The sequence below is a fragment of the Balaenoptera acutorostrata genome, chromosome 15, assembly GCF_949987535.1.
Source record: "Balaenoptera acutorostrata chromosome 15, mBalAcu1.1, whole genome shotgun sequence".
NCBI lineage: Eukaryota > Metazoa > Chordata > Mammalia > Artiodactyla > Balaenopteridae > Balaenoptera > Balaenoptera acutorostrata.
In genome coordinates this window covers 52,399,674-52,418,691 of record NC_080078.1, presented here as the reverse complement: position 1 = coordinate 52,418,691, position 19,018 = coordinate 52,399,674, and the positions used below count along the sequence as shown (strand labels likewise).

The 19,018-nt window shown below is 41.0% G+C and overlaps 1 protein-coding gene across 2 annotated transcripts in view; it reads right to left on the bottom strand.

Annotated features, from left to right (window-relative positions):
• Positions 1 to 14,787, bottom strand: part of PAK5 (p21 (RAC1) activated kinase 5) — a 317,560-nt gene extending 302,773 nt beyond the window's left edge. Inside the window, exons 1-2 of one of the 2 annotated variants that reach the window (XM_057528338.1) lie at positions 14,677 to 14,787; positions 6,799 to 6,835 (exon numbers count right to left, since the gene is read on the bottom strand). The gene's annotated coding sequence lies outside the window, so the exon portion shown is untranslated. The remainder of the gene's footprint in view (positions 1 to 6,798; positions 6,836 to 14,676) is intronic. The other variant, XM_007165252.3, reaches the window with a different exon arrangement.
• Between the last annotated feature and the right edge of the window lie 4,231 nt (positions 14,788 to 19,018).

The window sequence follows — 19,018 nt, the reverse complement described above, 5'->3', positions numbered from 1 at the left end:
TTACATGGGTAAATGATTTACTCCTGGGGAATATTTTATCCTTTCTGATTCATCACAAGGTCAATTGTAGCCTTACTTCTGTCCCATTTCTCAACATTAGATGCATTTATCAGCTGCATGCTTAATTATCTAAGACTCCAATTCAGCACCTATAGCTATATTATCTCATCCCTTTGGAAATGACGTTGAGTGCAACTTACTCTGGCTCAATGCCCTTTTACCCACCGTACATGTGCTATCCTTGTCTACGTCCAATCGATACACTCTCATTTGGCTAGCAAAGGATAGGGTCTTTGACCACAACTTCTGAAAGATCTCTGAAGTTTTGCAGGAACAGGCTAAGGGGACAACAGGTATGGATACAGTGAGCCCTTTTAGTCCATATGCCTATGACTTCCAACTGCCAGTACACAGATACTCAACTCACCATCCCAGTGGATGTCTAATGTCCAAAACTAAACTTCTGATTTCTCCCCCAGAAACATACTTCTCCCAGTCTTCCCTTTCTTAACTGAAGACAATTCCATTCTTGGAGTTGCTCAGGCCAAAAACCTTGGCATCATCCTTGACACCTCTCTTTGTCTCCTAACTCATACCCACCTCTGAGGAAACACCGCCTTCAAGATATGTAAGAACTGGGTCACTCCTCACCATTTTCACTGCAACAAGCCTGGTCAAGTCATAATCATTTCTCACCTGAATTTACTGCAGCATCTCTCCGCTTTCACACTTTACCCCTCTCAAGAGAGGCCAAAGTGACTCCTATAAACTATGTCAGATCCTGACCTCTGCTGAGATCTCGCCAGTGGTTCCCATCATGGTCAGAGAAAAGCCCAAGGTGTCTACTTCTGCCTCTAAGGCCCTATTGTCTCTGACCCCTCCCTGACCTGACCTCATCTCCTTCTGTTCCCGCCCTCATTCACTCTGTCCCAACCACACTGGCCTCCCTGCACTTTCTCAACCAGCCAGGCATCCCACCTGGGAGCCTTTGCCTGGGGCTCCCTCTGCCAGTGATGCTCTTCCAGATGAATCACAGGGTAGTTTACACACATACTTCCCTCCCCTCCTTCAAATGTCACCTTCTCAATGTGGTCTATCCCGACCCCCACTATTTAAAACTGCACCCCTTCCTGCCAGCATCTCAGCACTTCTGATCCCCCTTATCAGCTACGTTTTTCAAAGCACAGATCCCCTTCTGACATTCTATGCATATACTTATGACGTTTATTATTTACTGCCCGTCTCTCCCTGTGCAGGAGGAACTTTCATCTCTGTTCACTGATGTGCCCCCACGTGCTTAAGGGCTACCCCCCAACAAACACACTAGTGCACAATGAATGCCTGTTGAAGGGATGAATAACTAGCTGGGGATGGTCACTGTAATATCTGTTTCCTATTTTTTTTTTTTTTTTTTTTAAATAAATTTATTTATTTATTTATGGCTGCGTTGGATCTTCGTTTCTGTGCGAGGGCTTTCTCTAGTTGCGGCAAGCGGGGGCCACTCTTCATCGCGGTGCGCGGGCCTCTCACTGTCGCGGCCTCTCTTGTTGCGGAGCACAGGCTCCAGACGCGCAGGCTCAGCAGTTGTGGCTCACGGGCCCAGTTGCTCCGCGGCATGTGGGATCCTCCCAGACCAGGGCTTGAACCCGTGTCCCCTGCATTAGCAGGCAGATTCTCAACCACTGCGCCACCAGGGAAGCCCGTTTCCTATTTTTTATCTAGCCTAACAAAAGACAAAGCAGACGCAAGCAGACACCATCCTAATAGATCAAATTCTTTTTCATTTTAATCCTACCAGTTAAGTGATTAACTTAGGCCTAACGTTTTCTGTTTTATAGTGACATCTACAGTCATTGCATACCCTGGTCTATGTAGAAAACTGCCCTCAATGAGAAGCAATGTCTGTGCTCTGTGCTTAAAATAAAGTTGAGGTCTGGGGAAAAAAAAGTGGAGGGGGGACCACTTTCTAAAGTCTTCTCTCACTCTTCTAGCTCAAGCAAATAAGAACTCTAGGAACAACTCTGGAATTATCTGTCTCATTTGTTTTTCATTACTTTTTAGTAAGGTATAGGGATATCATTATTCTCAGTCACCCGAGGTGATTCCAATATTGATTTTGAGATTTTTCCAGCCATTCTATAGAATGCATATCATTTATAAGGTTCTACTTTACTTCTGTGGGTATATTTGCATTCTGAATGTTTTAGATTCTCCAGATGATAATATCCTATGAAATATGATAGCATCCCTTTGAGTTTTGATAATCCCTACCTCCAGCACAAGCTCAAGACCATATGATTTCTTTTTCCATTTTGGTTTAATTCAAACGAAACAGGAATTTTTTTTTTTTTTTTACAGTCATCCAGTGTTGAAAAAACATTGAAAAAGTTAGTTGTTGAAGCCTATTTAACTATGCAAATATTCCCACCAAATACCCCCAAATTCTATCCTCTTGAATAAATTTCATACCAACACAGGAGGCTTAACTCTAGACTTATTTTCTAGGATGAAATTTTTTAAATGCGTGTTTCTATATAGATAGATTTTTTTTTTTTTTTTTGGCTGCACCGCAGCTTGTGGGATCTTAGTTGCCCAACCAGGGATAGAACCTGGGCTCTAGGCATTAAGAACGCAGAGTCCTAACCACTGGACCACCAGGTAATTCCCAAATGCATCTTTCTAAAATGTCATTCACCTTATAGTTAAAAAAATTGGCTCACATTTTCAGGAAATGGGGTGAAGAAGGAACAATATATAAGGATAAAATGATCCCAAAATATAGAGCAATCCTCTCCTCTAATCCAAAGATTACAAATTCAAAAGGCTTCAAGGACCAAAAGGGTAACATAAACAAGTAAAATGGCCTGATAATACACAGTAGGGAGTGGCAGGGACTGTGGCAAAGTGAAGACTCCAAACATGGTCAGTGTTGCCAAATTTTGTATTTGTGTATGATTTTTTTAAAGAGAAGCCAGAAATCTGGATTTTTCAGAGCAATTTCACACTATGTGTGCCTAACATAACACGTCTAGGCCACAAGACTAGAAACTCTGCTCTAAATTGGCATTGTCAAATGTTTAGTACCTAATAGAATTCACAGTGTTCTCCTATACCTTCCAGTTTTTGAAGGACAGCTCAACTATATTTCACAGATAGTAAAAGTCTCCAGTTGTTGTTCCCTGATTCCTAGTTGTTAGTGGGCTCTTGGCTGTAAGTGTTTCTTTCAACCGGTGTAGACTGCTAATATGCCAACGTAGGTACTGCAGCAGGAACCCAAGCAAAAGTAAACACAAACTGCTATCATAGAGACTATCTATATGCTGCCTTTAAAATCCTTGCGGTTATCACCCTACAATCTTCTATCTCTGGGAATCCTGTCACAAATACATTTGACCAGAAGCCTGAACAAACTCTGTATCCCACATTGGGGAACCCCTTGCTTGGACCACTGGCTTTGATTAATTTCCATCCCAAGCCTTCCCGGTTTTTCTCACTTCATAGCGCATCCGTTACTATGGAAACAAGTACCAAAGACTAGGGCAGAACTGAATGAAACCCCAGCTTTCAGTGTAAAAATCAATTGATGTTCAAGCAGGGGTCACATCACCAACCAAGAATATCCATACCAGGTTTGAGACAATGGAGCAGTAGTGTAAGTTGCATCTAGTAATCAAATAATTATTCTTAATGTTTTTCAAGAAGCTCAGTTTATTTACGCTATTGTTGGAAAGCTGGCTCCTAGCTTATGGTTTGCTTCATTACTTTATTTAGAATGTCTACTTTATATCCATATCCAAAATTAGAATTTGTCTCTAACCAGAAACAGAGAGCATTAATCTTTCCTTCCATGTGTCTTTCTTTTACAGAAAGTAGAAAACAATTACTAGCATACAACTTTTTCTTTTTTTTTTTTTTTAAGGAAATGTATTAGATCAGATCATTGCTAGGTTCCATTCCAGAATTTTAAATCGTGGAATTACTCTTTTGCATTTGGATTCATTTTTTAGCCTAGGTAACATCCATTCATCCACAAACTCAAAAAGATCTGACCTATGTATGTATGCATAAAGCTAGGTGCTAGGGACACAAAGTCGAAGAAACAAGGTATCTTCTTTGGAGTTCTCAGTCTAGTACAAGAAGGGAATAAAGTTAGAAAACATCTGCAAAAACATTCTAATGAGTGCTTTGAGAGGTTTCCCAGAACCATGTGGAAGAATTTGGAAGGTGAGGGGGATAGCTGGTAGGAAATTTTCAATGAGAAGCTGATCATCACATGATAAGATGTTCATTTTGGGGTGGGAATGAAGACAAAGACCAGATCGGAAGCTGATACCATGTCTAACTGAGAGATGCCATGGGGAGTGACAGTGGGGCCAGAGAAGGGCATGTTCAAGAAAGTTAAGTTGATGAGATTTAGGGACTCCTTCGGTGTGAGGAGAAGGGAGAATAGAGCCAGCTTGGAGCAGTAAGACAGGACACAATTTGGAGGTAGCTGTTATCTTCAAAACTCTCATAAAGGGCAAAACAAACTACTTTAACTCAAGTTATAAATAATTGTTCTTCAAATATTACTGGAAAAATCTTTTTGTTTCCATATCTCTAAAATCTAGAGAAGAAGGAACATTGTCCTAAAAACCACACAGGAAGAAAGCCCTACATTCAGTTTCTGTAAGATTTTCTTCGCTTTAACTCCCCTCCTCCATCAGTGTTTACATTTTTAGAGGTTAAATTATACCCACGTAGCAACTGCTTCTACTTTGGAGGAAGAAGCTTTCTTTGAAACAAATGAAGTATAAGTTTTCTACTCTTTCCTTCCAAGAAGCTCTCTTCCTGGGTCAGTAAACTGCAGTGGGGCTAAATTTGGTAAGGGGGCAATTCAGTTGACAGTAAAGAACAATTAGCTGGGAAGTACATTTGCATGACACAAATGACTATCCTTAAAAGCAAAGGTATCATGTTCCATCTAGAAAATAGCTAAAGAGTTTCTTAAATAGCATGTCAAGCTTGAATGTGAATTTGAATTGAGAAGTGCAGCTAACAACTGCTGACTCTATCACAGATCTATTTGTGATTGAAGGTGTGAGTGACGGAGCTCTCCCCCATCCTCCCTCCGTCTTTAATTTATTAAAAGAGTGATGGAAGCAATAATGTTGGGATAAAGTCATCTTGATTCAGTGGGACAGTGATGTAATGGAGGCTTAGGGATATGAACTGTGCTTTATAGGAAAGACAAAGGGACTCTTCATTGCCAATTTACCTTCAACACCAATGACACAAATGGCAATTTCCTTGAAAACTGTTAGAGGGAATCCCATAACTGACATCTATTTTAAAATGTAAATTAAATTTGTTTTTTATACATGCAACCAAAGATTGATTTCTGGTTTTGATCATACGGTTAATCATAATACTGAACACATCAAGGCAGTGAATGCCGTTCCCTTTTCTTTTCCTGAGGAAATTTACATGAACCGAAATGCAAAATCAGAGGATTTGAGAGTCAAAGAGGGTTGATTAATCCAGCGATTCTTAAATTATTGAAGGTTCAAGGACTCCAAACAAAACTTCTTATCTACTGAGTTGCCATATGCAACAGTCTATAAGGACACTGGATTCAGATGAGTCAGGGTTTGACTCCTCTGCATGACATTTTGCCTTGAGTAACCTACTTTATAGAGCTCTTATGATGATTAATTAAGATACACAGGTAGGGACTTCCCTGATGGTGCAGTGGTTAAGACTTCGCCTTTCAATGCAGGGGGTACGGGTGTGATCTCTGGTCAGGGAGCTAAGATCCCACGTGCCTCATGGCCAAAAAAACCCAAAAAAAACAAAAACATTTAAAAAAACAGAAGCAATATTGTAACAAATTCAATAAAGACTTTAAAAATGGCCCACATCAAAAAAAAAAAAACCTTAAAATAAAAAATACACAGGTAAAATACTTGAATGAGGGCTTAACACATCTTGCTCAACATGTTAGCTATAATCACAGGAGTGCAAGCTACTTTTCTTATAATTTACATTGCTGCTGCATGAGTAGCAAATTGTGTGTGTGTTTGTGTACGTGAGTGCATAACTGAGTGTGACCTTTTTAAAACAGTTACCCGAGCAGGCCCAGTCCTAACATTTGAGAGGGCAACAGCACCAATGGAGTCTTAATGACTATATATCTAAATATTTAAATATGATAAATCAAGCTAAAAATTGTTAAATAGGTTCTATCCGCCTAGCCTGATAAATATGCCTCCAAAACAACCTAGAAGCCAGGTTTAAACTTAGAAGACTGGAGTGTGATGAATTGGGAGGTTGGGATTGACATATATACACTAATATGTATAAAATAGATAACTAATAAGAACCTGCTGTATAAAAAGAAAAAACAAAAAAAAAAAAAAAAAAAAACTTAGAAGACTGGAATCCCAGAACGTGGCTAAGTAAGTGGATCCAGTCTCCCACCCTGTCACCTTGCTCTTTCTGCCCTGGACTTGAGGTCCTGGGTGTGGACTATGAGCTCCATCCACACCTCCCACCAATAAACAGCCTTTCCTTGACCCGCCTTGGGCCCCGGAGCCTCATGAGAGGGCAAGTCCAATGTCCCAGGTATGCTAAGCAGGGCACAGTGGGGGCCAAGGTAGCACATGGGCTCTGAGTGGTGCAGGAAGGCTTGGCTGGAAAGGTACCCAGAGGCTGAAGAACACAGCAGGTGAGCTCTTTACGAGGCAGTATCCAGGGGCCCCTCTTGGTTAATTTAAGATTTCCTCTGTCCTGTTTTTAGTGCAATTAAAGAATAATTACCTTTTTCTTTTTGCTTTCCATTTGCAAGTCTTCTTTCCTAAGGGAAAAGTTTATAAACAGTTATAAAAGCAATGTGACGCTGAGAATAACCTGAACAACCACAGACATTTCCTATTTATGATGAGACTGATCTATGGGTGATTTTTTTAGTATTACAAATCAAAAGTTACTTGAGCCCAGAGCCCAGTATTCACAGTGGACTAAACTCAAACACGACTATAGGACTTGCTCAGTGTAGGGTAATTCAGAATAAAAAGAAGCCTGGACTTGTACTGGGGCCCCAACCATTTCCAAACTATCTCTCTTGCTTCCCCTAAACTGTTTCTTTCAGGTCATCCTTTCACTGGCTCTGGTCTCACCTGAGAATGGTGTCTTCCCTTCAAAAATCCTGCCCATACGTGAAGATCAAGTCTGAAAAGCCAGCTTCTTCAGGACATGTCCTGCTAACTCCAGGAGAAAATAGCATCTCCTGTGTGGGGTACCATCGTGCACACTGTACCACAAACCTTGAGTTCCTTGTGATTCTACATCTCAGCAGATGTTCCCTCTGAGTGGGGAGGTGGGGATGCCTGCTATTCAACCCTGTTGGTCCCCAAGTCCTGGGCTAATGAACATTTTTATTCTTTTTGTTTGGTCTGGCTTGGGTTTGGTTGTTTAGCACCCATACCGTCTTTTTTGGTTCTCTCATTGGAAAAAGGGTCATGGGACTGTGAGTCAAGGTGCCTTCCCCTCCCTGATGCCAAGTGAACTGGGGGATGGGGTGGGGGGAAGCTCCAAGTACAAAAACCGGTGGACTGGGGCCTAGCCTGGGCAAACTGTTCTTGTTTGGAGCCTGTTTCTCTAGTCCATGATATCTAGACTCTAGAGCTGGCTAGGCTCTGGTTTGCTTCCAAGCCTGTTTTTTGCTGGTAGTGGTGGTTTGTGGGGACACCCCCATTCCTGGCAATTCTTTTAGCTATCTGATAGACTTCTAGTAAATTCTTTTTGCTCCAGTTACAGAGTTTCTTTCACTTGCATGCAAACTAAGAGTCATTGCTGACACACTTGGCAGAGCCCCTGACATAAGACATAATCAATAAATGTCACATAGATGAATCCTTATAACCTAAATGTGTATCATTGCCATATTTATAAAAGTGAGTGTTTTTTTCTAACTCACAATATGTTATCATTGACTAAATTTTGAAAAATTCAGAAAGGTATAAAAAATATAAGCCATCCATATTTCTACTGCCCAGACAATGCCTAACTTTGTTTTTTTTCCAGTTTTTATATGCCTATCTGTGATATTTCTGAAACACATATCATTGTAATGCAGTAGTGCATTTGGTTAATTCCAGTTAAAATTGTTGTGAAGGTTGTTCCTTGTTATTACATAATCTTTGAAATGATCACTTTTAATATGTGCCATAGTCTACCACTTGGGGGACTTTAAAATACCTTTAACCCACCCCCAATTTTTTTTTTAAATAAATTTTATTTATTTATTTATTTTTGGCTGCTTTGGGTCTGTTGCTGCGCACGGGCTTTCTCTAGTTGTAGCGAGCGGGGGCTACTCTTCGTTACGGTGCGTGGGCTTCTCATTGTGGTGGCTTCTCTTGTTGTGGAACACAGGCTCTAGGTGCACGGGCTTCAGTAGTTGTGGCACGTGGGCTCAGGAGTTGTGGCTCACAGGCTCTAGAGCGCAGGCTCAGTAGTTGTGGCGCACGGGCTTAGTTGCTCCGTGGCATGTGGGAATCTTCCTGGACCAGGGCTCGAATCCGTGTCCCCTGCATTGGCACGCGGATTCTTAACCACTGTGCCACTAGGGAAGTCCCCACCCCCAATTTTTATATAGATTGTTTTCAAATTTTTTATTATTTTAGAATATTATAACAAACAATCCTCCATGTAAGTTTTTGTCTGCATCTACTTCCTTAGCAAAAACTAAAAGAAGCCAGAGAACCAGTGTGTTAAGTAATCTGAACTTTTAAAAGCTTTTGACATATATTTTTAAATTGTTCTCCAAAAAGGTTGTATCATGTAATTCTTCCACCAGTAGTAATGTGAATGTCCTTCTCACTGTATCCTTGCCAGTACTGAGTATTTTTATTTATTTTTATTTATATATACATATATATATATTTTGCTGGTTTAATCCATGAAACATGGCATCTCATTTTTGTTTTAATTTCCATTTCTGTGATTAATTGTAAGAATATTTATTAAATATGTATATTAGCCGTTTTATTTCTTCCTTTTTAATTATTCAGATATTTGGGCAATTCTATTGGGGTGTTATTTTCTACTTACTGATATCTAAGAGTTCTTCGGTGTGATTATTATATTAACTGTTCTGTCATGCTCAGAGACAGAAAATATTTTTCTCCATGATTATTTTTTGCTTTAAACTGTATTTTTTTGCATGCAAAAGTTTAAAATATATTCAAATTTATCTTTTGCGTTATGAGTCATTCCATTAATTTTATATTAAAAAGTCACTGCCCTAAAATTATTAAATATTTTTTCTGGCAGATAAACTTTCCAATTTGGAAAGTTAGTCTAGTGAGTCATGTAAACAGAGGTTCTTAGTTGAATGTTTTCTATATATTTAGCCAACTTCCTTGACTCTTTGGTCAAATATTCCTGTTTCAAAATGCTTTCTCCATCAAGTTCCGTTTCCAAAAACTACCTGAGTCTATTTCTAGACTATTCTATTCCATTGAGCTATCTATTGATTTTTACACCAGTACTACTCTGCTATAATGATTGTAGTTCAATGATCAGATTTATTTTTCTTAGTGGAAGGGCAACTCACCCCAACCTCCATGTATATTCTTTTGCAAAATTTTCTTGACTAATGTCATACAATTATTCTTCCAGATGAATGTTAGAATCATTTTCACAAATTTTCCCAAATCCCAATGCAATAAAACTATACAACTGATGGTGGAAAAATAACCATATCATAATATCTATCTTTCTATCCAAGAATAAGGCATGTTTTCATTTGTTTGTTTCTTATTTTATGTGTCTGGGTAAAATTTTATAGCTTTACTACGTGAGTCCTTAGATATTTTTTTCCAAGTATTGGTATTTTATGTACATTTCCTATTCTTCTTAGATAATATATATTTTTGTGGATTCATGAACAGAGTCATTTTCTACTGTATTTTTAGTTGGTAAGTACTGGCATTTGAGGTAATCCTTGATTTCTGAACGTGTATTTTATAACCAACCACCTTACTGACCTCTCTTATTAGTTTCTTTAGGTTTTAGTTGACTCAACTGTATATCCATTGTTTTTAAACAAGATCAAGATACAGTGTCTGATTTCCTCCTTGCTTAGGTAAAAAGTAATACATAAGCATATGCATTAAATGATACTTTTATTTATTTTTACAAATCACCTATTATGCAACTACTAAAATGACATGAAATTGAGGCCACCCTAGAAATCCAAAATATAACCTGTGTTGCCGTGTTGAACCACCTTCACTTCCCTCAGGTACTCAGTCTTGCTATTCAAAACTACCAGAAAGGGCTCTAAAAGAGAGAGATTAAGTCAATTCTCACTTGGATTAAACAGGACAGATAAAACAATTCAGCTGGTGATTAAGAATTCTGACAACTGTGGAAGACAAAGAAACACACCAGGAACCTGTTTTCACATAAAGAGCAATTTGGCTCCTATTTTTAACCCCAGAGACAATAGGCAGGATAATTTTTAAAGTAGAGCAGAGTCTACCTAGATATGTTCAGAAAGCAACTGCGTGCACTTCTATATATGAGCAGATTCTTTTTTCCCCAGAGAAGCACAGGTTTCCTATTTTGAAAGATCAGGATAATAGTATTTAATTATTAATTCATCAAATATTTGTTGTGCATCTAATTTGGGTTCTGTATTATTGGGAAAGACTGGAGAGCCATCTGTAATAATGAGTAGGAATAGGGATGAAAGAGAACCTGGCATATAACAAAAGCTCAATATATTATTAATTATTATTATTACACATCAGGATTATTTATTGTTACCGTTAATCTCTAGAAGGCTAAAAGTCTGGTTCACCACTGTCTTCCTAGGGCCTAGCATGGAAAATGTAAATGTCTAACAAATATTTGGGAAATTTTGTTGACTGACATTTTCACAAATGCCTCAGTTGCCAGAAAATATTTTGACTCAATTCTTAACTTCCCACTTAAAATCAATTCTTCAAAGATGCATTTGTTAAAGCCAAGAAAAAGTCAGAATGAGATTCTAAATTGCCCTTTTTATATAAGTAGTAAAGAAAAAAGTTTCTAAAACATCGTATCTTTAAATTGGCACAGAAAAATGCTGTGAGGAAGAGTATTCATTCCTTTACTCATTCACCATTTATTAAGCATCTTCTACATGAAAGACACAAAACAAAAGGCCATCACAGAGCTTAAAGACATTAAATGAATAGCCAAACAAATAAATAGGAAACTGCAAATTGAGGTAAGTGCTATGGAAGAAAATTAGAAAGGTGATGATAGATTTGGGTTGGTGAGGAAAGGAGATCAAGGAGGCCCAAAGGGGGAGTACAGCTTGGACTGGTAAAGTATAGAGGAAAGTGCTTGGGATGTTCAAGAAACAGATCAGTATGACAGGAGTCATAGAAGAAGAAGAAGAGATGCCCAAGATGAGGCCAGCAAAGTCTTATGAATGCATGAATGCATCTTATGCAGGGGACTGACATGATTCTATCTGTTCTGGATAAAGGATTGGAGGGGCCAAGCAGAGAATCAGGAGTCTTGTTAGAAAGTTATACTAGTGGACCAAGTGAGAGATGATGACAACTTGAAGTTTGACGGTGGTGGCAGTGGGGATGGAAAGAAGAATCTATCAAGATTTTAGAGATATATGTAGAAGACAGAATCTGCAAGAATTTGTGATAGTTTTTGATATGGAGGACAAAGGGAATAGAGGTATCAGAGATGATTCTTGAGTTTCTGGCAACTCCATGGACAGTGGTGCCATTTACCAGGATAAGAAAGATTAGAAAGGTGTTAAGATTGGGGTATTTTTGTTACTGCTGTTATTTTTGTTGTTTAATATGGTTTTCTGCTCTTTGTTTGCATTGTGTTGGTGGGGTAGCAAAAAGGGAGGAAGGCAAACATTAACAAATCCATTTGGGACAGGGTATGTCAGGTACGTTACCTGTACAGGATTGAAACCCTGGACTGACTTGGTTTCCAGACAAGTGACGTTTGTATAAATGAGATACCTTTGAATGCTGCTCTTCCCTACCATGTTTGGGTATATAAAACCTCAAATATGTTAGCTGAATTAAATAAGCTTTAAAGTCTTTTCTGAACCCATACTATTTTACGTTTACATCCTGCTGGTAGGCTGACATAATACTAATACTGTCATTAAATATAGATCATAGGGTGTACCAGGCTGAATAGTGTCCCCCCAAAATTCATACCTAACCGGAACCTAAAAATGTGACCTGATTAGGAAATAGGGTCTTTGCAGATGTAATCAAGTTAAGATGAGGTCACATCAAATTAGGGGGGTCCTAAATCCAATATGAATCCAATACGAATGGTGTCCTTATTTACAGAAGGGGGAACTCCACCATGTGAAGATGGAGGGAGAAATGAGAGTTATGCTGTCACAAATCAAGGAATACCTGTGTCTGCCAGAAGCTGGGGGAAGCCAGAGAGGATCCTCCTCTTGAGGCTTCCGAGAGAGTATGGCCTTGCCTAAACCTTGCTTATGGACTTGTAGTCTCCAGAACCGTGAGAGAATAAATTTCTGCCATTTTAAACCCTCTAGTTTTTGGTAATTTGTTATGGCAGCCCCAGGAAACTAATACAGTTAGGAAGATTAAATGAGATCACATGTTCGAACTTGTCTAGCTTAATACAGGGCACAGAGTACGGGCTAAACAAACCTCCATTTCCCTTCCTCTTATAACGATCACCACCATTGGTTGTGGTTTAGATTATGAGTAATCCACACACCTACCCATTTAAGTCTTAAGGTTAAGTCTTACTAGTTCTAGACTTGTTTTACAGATGAGGAAACTGAGGCTTGGGAAAGTTAAATAGCTTGCCTAAGATCACAAAGCTAAATATGAAAGCGTCAGAGCTCAAACTCAGCTGTCTCATCACCAAGGTGACTAGACAGCCTAGAACACCTGCCTCTTACACCTGCAACATTTTAGCAAAATAGCAAAGTGAAGGAGTGGGGGGAGGCAGAGTCAAACTGTTTTCAGTGCCTGCAATTAAAACTCATATTTGTTAACGAAACAACAATTTCAGGGACCTAGTACAATCAATCTCTACCCATTCACAGAGGAGCACAGAAACCGTCATTCTAAGAGCAATTATATCAATGAATTTGCCATCAACTTCTACTGCTTCCATTAGCAGTGCTTCTGCTTCGCACATATGTATTCCAAGTCAAGGTATTATCATCAGACTGGACATTTATGGCTTTAATTTAATTAAGTGCATTTTCTTCTAGCATCTCCCATTTCATTTTGATGATACTCTAACTCATTCTTGCCACCTAAGGAGCCCATAAAAATAAGTACTGTAAGTCTGGAGGGAAGTGTCTCTAAACTTGAGATGTCGCAGATGTCCATCCTTTAAATTATAAAGCAAAAAATAAAAGCATATTCTAAATTTACCTTCCCTCCCTAACTCAGTGAGTTGTAGGGCTGAATAAAACAGACATACAAATGTAAGGTGCAGAGCTGTTATTATGGAGTGTCAATTTCGTAGAATTCTAGTGTAGGAGGGACTTCTAAAGAGTGGTCTAGTCCTTCTGCACTCAGGTAACATAGTATCTACCTAACCCCAAAGGAAAAGGATGCACTGACAGGTTTTGTGAGTTACCTAAGACCCTATGCCTATTTCTTGGTCGAACCCTGTGGAATGCCAGGTTTCCTGATTTCCCCAAAAGTGTATTCTGCCTTCCAAAGCTGTCATTAACTATTAACGATGACACTTTCCTCTGGCTTTGTGCCAACTTTTCTTTTTTTTAAATTAATTTGGCCTTAAAAAAAAAAAAAAAGACCACCATAGAAACCCCCAATGCTTCAAATTCCCTTAATTGATACCTAATGCTGAATTGCCTCGCGTCCCAGGTTTAAAGCTCCAGATACACACACATGCGTTTAAGAAAGGCGAACATGCTTCTCCTTCAAACTGGGCACTGATGATCTCTGGACTTTTCAAGTTTACCCTCCAGGAGGCCGACATCGCAGGAAATTTTGACAAGAGTTTGGATCCGAGATTCTCTTGCACGCTTTGTCCACACCCGTGCCCACGAGCAGAAGTTCTCTCTCTCCATTACAACCCACCACGCGCACACACGCATACACCAAGGCAAGTAACAAAGGAGAACACAGCCCCATAAAGGCTCAGCTATTGCATCCTCCAGTCTACACCTGCCAAGAGACAAAAACCAAACGGGAATCCTGCCCTGGCAATATGTCCAACACTTCTCGGGGGAAGCAGGCACCGTGGCACCCCCCGGGCGTGAGCGGCTGTATACACAAAGAACTGGTGCTGGGCTTGCCAGCTGTCCGGGGGACCAGTGCACTCCCAGGACTGGAATCCGGGGTTCTCCCCCACGCCCTCCTGCCCAGCAGAAAAGAACTACCCTTTATTTGACCCATAGAGAGCCCAGGCTGGATGGCAGCGCATGGGTGTGGGGGGCGGGGGGGGCGTCCCCGGATCCTTTTCCTCCAGCCAGCCGGTCCCCAGCCTTTGGCATCTCCTAGGAGATGTCACAGACGTCCGTTTCTCATCCTCTCCCGGCAAACCAAGATGCCCGGGTCCCAGCCGTGCGCATCCCCGCAAGCGCCCCTCCCCGCGCCCGTATCCACCCAGGCAGCCCCGCCAGGCGCGCCTGCCTACCTGGTCGCTGGCTGTCAGCGCAGCGGCGGTGCCTCATCCCCTTCTCCTCCTCGGCTGCTACAATGCTCGGAGCGCCATGTTCCAGGTCTCCCCGGGCGCACGCCGGGCAACTACTACGGGCAGGGTAGGGGCAAGGGGGGCGGGGGCCAGCGGGAGGGGGTGGGAGGCTAAGCCAAAGCTTTCTACTCTCCACGCAAGCCTCCCCCAGCTACTGAGCATGCCCAGCTGCCCGGCTTAGCCCTAGGAGGACTTTCCAGGAGCGCACGCAGCTGTTCCGGGTTTTCGTGGCAGCCGGCTGGAGGCAGGCGGTAGCAGCTGCGGGGTGTGGGGGTGGAGAGGGGTCGGGGGGAGGGTCGGGGGAGTGTCTCCACGTCGCGGAGCTCCGAGCTGGAGAAAGCCGCCTTTCGCCCATCCGCTCACACTTTGCCTCTGCCCTCCTCGGCCCGGCAGCTCCTGCACGCCTCCTCCCCACACACTCCGGGTTTGCAGAAATTTTGTGCAGGACCAAAGCGGGTCTGAGCTATGCTTAAGGGGAGAGCAAAGGGAGGAGGGGGCGGGGCTGAGAGGCAGATCCTTCCGCTAGCCTCATTGCTATCACCTGGACCCGTGCTTCTCAAACTTCAAGGTGCCTAGGAATTAAAATGCGTATTCGGATTCAGTTGGTCTGGCCTGAGATCTCAGAGTCTACTGGCCAAACAAGCTCCCAGGCGACGCTGATGCCGCTGGTCCTCCGACCACACCGAGCAGCAAGGATCGAGAGAATCCCTCTCTTTGTGACCTCTGAGTGGCCCTCCTTCAGTCAGTCACCCCAGAAACGTTCGCTGGCACCCACAGAGGCCCCTCCTACCTACAGACGGTTTGGCACCTAACAAGTGAAGATGCCCTCGGGATGTTGTGCCCACCCGGGAGGAATCTCAGTAGGGCTGGGGTCTGAGTGCCCAGCACAAACTGGCTACTTTCTGACTTTGAATTTGAGGCTTAGGGGAAGCTGGACTTGTCCATGCTTACTTTGCTAGTTGGGTAGCAAACTAGTTGCTAGTTGAGCCTCTACTCAAGTCTGAAACAGCCTGACTTGACTGTCCCCCGCCTTTCCTGATATGAGACAAAAGCTCAGACTGGGCATCAAAGTGTCAATTTATTGTACATGTAATGGTAAGGCTGGGCTTGCCCAATTAAGAAGACTGACAGAACATGATAAGAATAGGGTATTTATGTACGAAGAGATGACAGTGCTTTCTGATGAGTGATGTTTGGATTGAAGCTTGCAAAGATACCTTGTGGTTCATCTTAAATCCCTCGGTTGCCCACTCCCTTCCCAACCCGTGAAGGCTCCAACATTTTTAAGAATATTTACTATCCAGGCTACAATGAGAGAGATTCACAAAACCAGTCGTCTGTTTTCAACCTCTGAAATGAAGAAGTCACACCCTTTTCTGTCCTTAACTGCCCCAATAATACCCTCAGGAGCTAGCGATATGGTATCTAATCCCACAACTGGATAGCAGATTAAAAATAAAGGTTTGTATCTGTGGGTACCCTGTTACACTCAATAACTCTCAACAGTTTGCTAGTTAATTGTACAGTATTTATCATTTCCCTCTTGCTTGTTTCCCATTTGCTCAGTACCCTCTGTGTAGTAGCTGTCATATCAAAACAGGAACCATATGATAAATGGATGATTATTTTTCTCCCTCAATATTCCTATGTATAAAGGAGAAATATGTCCTGGTATATCATACCCTGTTTTTCTGTTTAAAGGAATAGGAGTCTCTAAATCCATCTCTTTATTTTCTAAGTCACACACATAGCCCTAACTAGCCACCTAACACCCCCACTCCCACCATTATTTACATAAATATTTTCCATTTTTTACTTTCTTGTATGTGTGCTTGCACAGATGCAAAACCCAGAAATTATAGAGTTGTTGTTTATTTGTGATTGATTGGTATCAATCAATTAAAATTTTGCTTTGAAATATTGAACTTCACTGACTTAAACTATCTTTCCTGTCTACATAAAGTTTGTGTTTTTGTGGTTGTGTCTACTGGTTAAATACTATGATTATTGTTAGTTGCCTCAAATTCATTTAGGAGTTATGCAAGGTAAACATTCTAAATGAATAGTAATACTATTTCTGTAAACACTGCATTGCACTAGATCCTAGGGGTTTTCTTTTTATACAGACAATGACATTTCTTGAGAGTTTAGCAGGCAAGATACTAAGGACCAATACCCGTGGGTGGGAGACATAGGGGGCAGGGATGGGTAGAGGTAGAAATCAAGCTATAAACGGGCCAGTAACAGTCTTGGGCCCTCCAGGGAGCTCTGGAGCTAGGATGACCCTTCAGAGCTGTCCTGAGTTGGTTTGAGTTGTCCAGTCCTTTATATACTAACATTAATTATTGAGTATGAGCTGCCTTGCAAGGGACTTGAACTTGAGACAAGGCAGCTCCCTGAAGCTGAGACAATCCCTGAAGGAGAGAACAGCTGGAGGCCTTCTTCTGGCAGTAGTTCCACAGCTGGGGTAACAGGTCCTTTATTTAAGGGGATCTGGGTAATACGTTACTTTGTCCACTACCCACTAATACATTTATTGACTATATCAATTTTGAATACACAAACTAGGACTGCACTAATTTGTCAGAGGGATTCCAAAACTTTATTTTTAAATAGGTAATAGACTTTCTCCAATGCTCAGTTCTAAAAGTTGGAAAATAACCTGTAATCAGCAATTGGGATTGTTGGAGGAGGTAATTGAGAGGACATGACCTCTGGTCGACCCCTGAGCTGGATCTGGGTGATCAGAGGCTCCTCACCCCCTCCCATGTCCTTGAAATGTACACCCTGCCCACTGTTCCCACAGTGGGAGCTGGTTCCAAGGACACATGAGAGAGAATGTATTGTTGGGACCATCAGAATGGGGCATTTGACTGAACCTGAAACCGCACCTCATAAGGGACTCGAACTCACAATCTTCCAACTGAAACCACACAACTCGTCTCAGGACTTACTGAAGCTCAGGTTCTTTATGTCTTGCCTCAGAAAGAATTCAGTGAGAGACAAAAAGTGATAGGTAAGAAGTAGATTTATTTCACATAATCACAGCAACATCTTTTTGACCCACTTCCTAGAGTAATGAAAATTAAAACAAAAATAGACAAAAGGGACTTAATTAAATGTAAAAGCTTTTGCACAGCAAAGGAAACCATAAATAAGACAAAAAGACAACCCTCAGAATAGGAGAAAATATTTGCAAACGAGGCAACTGACAAAGGATTAATCTCCAAAATATACAAGCAGCTCATGCAGCTCAATATCAAAAAATAAACAACCCAATCAAAAAATGGGCAGAAGACCTAAATAGACATTTCTCCAAAGAAGACATACAGATGGCCAAGAGGCACATGAAAAGATGCTCAACATCACTAATTATTAGAGAAATGCGAATCAAAACTACAATGAGGTATCACCTCACACCAGTCAGAATGGCAATCATCAAAAAATCTACAAATAATAAATGCTGGATATAAAGCAGAAACTAACACACCATTGTAAAGTAATTATATTCCAATAAAGATGTTAAAAAAATTTTAAAATAAACAAAAATTAAAAAATAAATAAATGCTGGAGAGGGTGTGGAGAAAAGGGAACCCCCATACACTGTTGGTGGGAATGTAAATTGATACAGCCACTATGGAGAACAGTATGGAGGTTCCTTAATAAACTAAAAATAGAACTACCATACGACTCAGCAATCCCACTACTGGGCATATACCCAGAGAAAACCATAATTCAAGAAAACACATGCACCCCAATGTTCATAGCAGCACTATTTACAATAGCCAGGACATGGAAGCAACCTAGATGTCCATCAACAGAGGAATGGATTAAGAAGATGTTGTACACATATACAATGGACTATTATTACTCAGCCATAAAAAGGAACGAAATTGGGTCATTTGTAGGGATGTGGATGGACCTAGAGAGTGTCATACAGAGTGAAGTAAGTCAGAAAGAGAAAAGCAAATAACATATAATAATGTATATATGTGGAATCTAGAAAAACGGTATAGATGATCTTATTTGCAAAGCAGGAATAGAGACACAGATGTAGAGAACAAATGTATGGATACCAAGGAGGAAAGGGTTGGGGTGGGAGGAATTGGGAGACTGGGATTGACACATATACATTTTGATACTATGTATAAAATAGACAACTGATGGGAACATACTGTACAGCACAGGAAACTCTACCTAATGCACTGTGGTAAGTTAATTGGGAGGGAAGTCCAAAAGGGAGGGGATATCTGTATATGTATGGCTGATTCATTTTGTTGTGCAG